Source organism: Mus caroli, chromosome 8 (genome assembly GCF_900094665.2).
Source record: "Mus caroli chromosome 8, CAROLI_EIJ_v1.1, whole genome shotgun sequence".
Lineage (NCBI taxonomy): Eukaryota > Metazoa > Chordata > Mammalia > Rodentia > Muridae > Mus > Mus caroli.
In genome coordinates, this window is record NC_034577.1 from 108,635,756 (window position 1) to 108,641,755 (window position 6,000).

The window sequence follows — 6,000 nt, forward strand, 5'->3', positions numbered from 1 at the left end:
TCAGCAGTTAAGAGCACTGACTGCTCTTCCGAAGGTTCTGAGTTCAAATCCCAGCAACCACATGGTGGCTCACAACCATCTGTAATGATATTGATGCCCTTTTCTGGTGTGTCTGAAGACAGCTACAATGTACTTATATATATTAAATAAATAAATAAATAAATCTTTGTAAAGAGACGGGGGGGGGGGGCTGGCACAGTGGCTTAGCAGGTAAAGGTGCTTGCAATGCCTGAAGATCTGAATTCTATCCCTGGAACCTGCGTGGTAGATAGAACCAGCTCCCACAAGTTGTCCTCTGACCTCTACCCATGCACCTTAGCATATGCACACACATACAAATAAATATTGTTTAAAAAAAAAAGAAATACTGAAATATCCTATACCATAAATATACCTCCAAATCTATGATGCTGAGGAGACGAGGTCCGACACAAAAGCCCAGGTATGACTGCATCTATAGGAAATGTCCAGAATCAGCAAGGACAGAGGACTGGAAAGCCACCTGATGTTTGTCAGGGTTTGGGTGGATGGACTGTCTGCTGTGTTCCTCTTGGGGAAAGCAGGATTCTGGAGTTAGATCCCGAGAAGATCCATGGCATGGTGCTGGCTCCGTGTACTACCGGAAAGTGCACTGTAAGGATTACTAAGGGGTTAGAGAGGCAGCTCGGCAGCTAAGCACATTTGTTGTTCTTGCAGAAAACTGGAGTTTGGTTCCCAACATCCTGTTGATTGGCTTGCATAACTTCATTCCCAGGTGGATCTGATGCCCCCTTCTGGCCTCCCAGGGCATTGCACTCATTTGCAGATACACACATCCATATGGATAATTAAAAAGAATTTTTTTAAAGATTTATTTATTTATTATATGTACGTACACTGTAGCTGTCTTCAGACACTCCAGAAGAGGGCGCCAGATCTCGTTACGGATGGTTGTGAGCCACCATGTGGTTGCTGGGATTTGAACTCTGGACCTTCGGAAGAGCAGTTGGGTGCTTTTACCCACTGAGCCATCTCACCAGCCCTAAAAAGAATTTTTAACATTTACTGCTGTCACAGGTGTTTACAGCTCAATTTAAAAAAAAACAAAAAACAAAAAACACCACCACCAATAAATTGTGCGTCAAGCATGTTGGTTTATACCTGCCACTTCAACTGAGTCAGAATGGCCTTGAGCTCAGGACTAGCCTGGCCGCCCTCCTGACACCCTTCAGAATGTTGAGATTATTGGCATGCTCCCCAACCCTAAATCCAAAGCAGTGCAGCCGATTGAAGGGCGGTAATTTGGGGGATTTTGTCTTGTATTTTGGTGGTGGTGTCTGAGACCGAGTCTTACAGAATAGTCCTGGGTGACCTGGACATCACTATGCAGACTAGGCTGGCCTTGAATCTGTTGTGATCCTCCTGCCTCTGTCTCCTGGGTACTGAGATTACAAATGTGCACCACCCTATCCTCATAAACAAGACAAGGCAAATGCTCTTCTCAGCACTGTGGTGACACCTACGGGAAGCCAGGCAGTCAGTTCTTGCTGCCTCTGAATTGGTGGGTCTTTAGACTGTCTACTGCCACCTGCTGGGGAACTATAATAAAGATTAAAATCTGCGATATAAAAGGACTAACTACCTTTGCAATGCACAGCCCGCCTGGATGTTCATGGTAGGGGTGGGCTTTGGGTTACTTCTCAGAAAACTCTAGCAGTATTTGGACACCATCCCAAAACAGATGCTGGCTTTCTTCTCTGACCCTATTCTAATTCTATTTGAGAGGACATTGGCCTCTATAGCCTTGCTGTGGTCCATCTGTAAACTGTACTACAGTGCTGGTAGGTAGAACCACAGACTCTGAAGGCTCTGGGTGCTTGTCAGGGTTCCCAGATCACTCCTGTACGTGTCAGTTTCCAAGCAGATGCCGCTCTTGAGGCTGGCGGCACACTGAAGTCTCCTATGAGGCTGTGAACCCACTAAAGACTGGGCTCCCTCGGAGAATGAGGCAGCTGCTCTGGGATGGGGCCTGGTAACACAAGGTCAGATGGTTCTACTGTACAGCCAGGTTTCAGACCACTGCTTTAAAAGCCTGGCTGCTAGGGTGCAGAGCGTAGGACCAACAGCACTGGTACCTCTGTGATGCAGCGTCTTGGGCTCCCCCTATACGCCAGCCATAATCTGTTTGAATGAGGCCCTTGGGTGACTTCTGCTTACCCTCCTCTGAAAAACCTCAACTGGGAGGTGCTACAGCCTTTGTGGGGTCGGCTATGACATCAGCAGGGTGTCCTATTTGGAAGTCAAGAATTTGGGACCTGTATGGCAGAGCGTTGAACCTGGGTTTGGGTGAAAGCACTGGTCACGTGGCTGCCCAAGAGGACCCAGGAGCTGCATGCCCACATGGTGCCCCTGAGACCTGTTAACAGACACATGCTTTCTGTACAAGGGCCCACGTGGTGTATCAAGATGGTGAGGCTAGAATGGAAGGGACACGTCCCAGTGACGACCCCACTGGGCTGTGTGGGTTGTTTGTTGTTTGTTTTGAGGCAGGGTCTCTCTACCAGCACTGGCTGTCCTGGAACTCTATGTAGACCAGGCTGGCCTCAAACTCACAGAATTCAACCTGCTTCTGCCTCCCAGGTGTTGGGATTAAAAGCGTGCCCCGCCATGTCCCGCCCACCCATGGCTTTTTTCTTAATGCTCTCCATGTAAGAGTAAAAAGACTGGCCCAGCTCCACATGGCTGGCCTGCCTCCCCTCATTTGTGTGGAGGAGAAGGGCTGAGGATCCAGAAGGAAATCAGGATGCCCCAGGGCACAGGATGCCTTCCATGTTGTTGGGCACTGCCTTCTCTACACACCCTGGCTGCTGGGGAGCTGCTAGGTGGGGTGTGAGGTCATTGACAGGGAGGTCCTCAGTAAGCTGAGGATTACACTAAGTCCAAAGCTAGATAGGGTGGGCTACATAGCAAGACTCTCAGAAGCACTGTTTCCAGTACGTACATTTTGGGAAGCAAAAGGGAAACAGGTGGAACTGACCTGGAATCCTTTTAAAGACAATGGTCTCTTATGTAGCCTGGGGTAGCCTTGAACTCAAGATGCCCCTGCCTCAGCATTCCACTATGCTGAGGTGTACCTCTGTCTTGGTTATGGTTTTATTACAGTGAAGAGACAACCGTAACCAAGGCAACTCTTTTTATTTAAAGATTTATTTTTTTTATGTGCATTTGGTGTTTTGCCTGCATTCATCTGTGAAGCAGGAATTACAGACAGTGGTGGGTGCTGCGAATGGAACCTGGGTCCTCTGGAAGAGCAGCAAGTGCCCCTAACCACTGAGCCATCTCTCCAGCCCCTCAAGGCAACTCTTTAAAAAAAAAAAAAGATTTATTTATTTATTATATGTGAGTATACTGTAGCTGTCTTCAGACACACCAGAAGAGGGCATCAGATCTCATTATGGATGACTGTGAGCCACCCTGTGGTTGCTGGGATTTGAACACAGTACCTTCAGAAGAGCAGTCAGTGCTCTTAACTGCTGAGCCACCTCTCCAGCCCTCAAGGCAACTCTTATAAAGGAAAGCAGTTAACTGGGACTGGCACATCACTGTGGTGGGAAGCATGGCAGCATGCAGGCAGACATAGTGCTGGAGAAGCAGAGAGTTCTACATCTTGATTTGAAGGCAGCCAGGAGGAGACTGGGATTCCATACTGGGTGCATACGAGACGTCAAAGCAGGCCCTCATGGTGATGTACTTCCTCCAATGAGGCCACACCTTGTAATAGTGGCAATTCCTATGAGCCAAGCCTCTAAGAGCATGAATCTATGGGGATCCAAACCTATCAAAGCACCACACCACCAGGCCTGGTTAGAATCGATTGTAATCATGTGACAATCCACATGCATTTATTTATCATGCTTATTTATCCACCAACATTCTCCTTTCAACATGTAACCGATGTAAAAATAGCAATGAAGCAGTGGGCATGCTCTTACTTCCCATAAGAGGCTTCAAGACACAGTGGTGTAGGATTAGAATGCACCTAAGTTTGGCTATCCACATTTTAAGGGCTCAGCAGATGTGGTACGGCCGGTTCGAGGACTTCTATAAAACAGGAGTCCAGAAAATGACTCTGAGAAGCAGAGACACTCAATGGCTGGAGTTTAGTCCCCCACTTCCCCCAGTCTTCCCCTTTAACAGGTCTCCTGTAGCCCAGGCTAGCCTATGACTCTCTATATAGCCAAGGATGGACTTGAATTTCTCGTCCCATGTGGCACCTCCCAAGTGCTGGGGTTGCAGCCGTCCACCACCACGACTGGCATTGTTGTTGGTGATTCCAAGGCTTTGCGTATGCTAGGCGCAGCTGGTTGAATGCAAAGAATACGGCAGTCATGAATATGACAGCCTACTGCATGTCCCATAGGAGGGAGATACAGATCTGACCCACACGTTTGCACGGTATAACTGAATGGATACTGGGTTAGTGGGGCGTGCTGGCTTGCTGGGCGACAGAACGGAGTCAGTGACTCAGGTGTGTGAGCCATCTCTAACAGACATTGTTGGAGGGTGGGGCTGGGGTTTGGGGAAAATGCAGGGGTTTAATTATTTGAGCATACTGGCAAGCTGTCTAGCGCTGAGCCACACCCGACCCTAAACTGCAGTGTTTTGTTGTTTTTGTTTTAGCTTGCATTTTGAACAATCAGGTGTGTCCCTGGGGCAGTCAAGTCAGAGATTCCTCAGAATTCTGGTAGTCCCCTCTGTGGCCACTGCGGGTTGCAGCCTCCCTTTGTTGGCACAGGCTCACATTCTCACAGTTTGATGAGTCCATGCATGTGGCTTCTAAGACAGAGAACCCATCGAGGGCATGGGAGCGCCGGGAGGAGGGGTGACACAAACAAGTGCCATTCAAGACAATGAAGACATCTGAGATTGACTGTGGTGTCTCTGTGAGTCTGAGACACTATAAACATTAGCGTGTGGACCATAGGTGTATGTGGCTGATGTTTGTATGAACTGAGTCTCAGGGTTGTGTGAGAATGTATGGGGGGGTTGTCTCCGTGTGTAGCTCAGGGTGAAGCCCTTGCCTAACATGCAGGAGACCCTGGATCCCATTCCCACCCAGCACGACACACACAAAGTTGATTTTTATTACACTTTATGTTCATTTATTGGGGGGAGGGGATGCGGGGCCGCAGGGTGGAGGAAGAGTTTGTGAAAGGGAGTGCTCTCTTTCTCTACCACGTGGCACCTGTGGATTGTTAGGCCTGGGGCCGGAGAGATGGCTCAGTGGTTAAGAGCACTGACTGCTTGCTTTTCCAGAGGTCCTGAGTTCAATTCCCAGCAACCACATGGTGGCTCACAACCATCTGTAATGGAATCCGATGCCCTCTTCTGGTGTCTCTGAAGACAGCAACAGTGTACTCACATATATAGAATAAATAAATCTTTTTGAAAGAAAGAAAGAAAGAAAGAAAGAAAGAAAGAAAGAGAGAAAGAGGAAAAAGAAAAAAATCAGCCGGGCATGGTGGTGCACGCCTTTAGTCCCAGCACTTGGGAGGCAGAGGCAGGTGGATTTCTGAGTTCGAGGCCAGCCTGGTCTACAAAGTGAGTTCCAGGGCAGCCAGGGCTACACAGAAAAACCCTGCCTCGAAAAAAATAAACAAGTAAATAAAAGTCAGACTGTCAAATGTCCGTACTCACTGAACCATCTCACCAGTTTTGTGTGTGTGTGTGTGTGTGTGTAGAAAGAGAGAGAGAGAGCATACACATTTATTGTACACAGGCACCTCAAGGACTCAGGAACTTATAAAACACATGCCATCTGTGACCTCAAGCTCCACCCAGTCTAAGTGAGGAGGCAGCCATGAGGAGAGTGGATAAAAGGCACAGGACCTCTGAGAGGAGCCTGGGTTCAGAGGCTGCCTAAGCCCAGATGGGAAGACTCTGGGAATGACTCCCCAGAGTGGAGATGAACCAGTCTTCCAGGCAGAGGAAGAGCATGTCCGGACACCCTTAGGCAGGGCC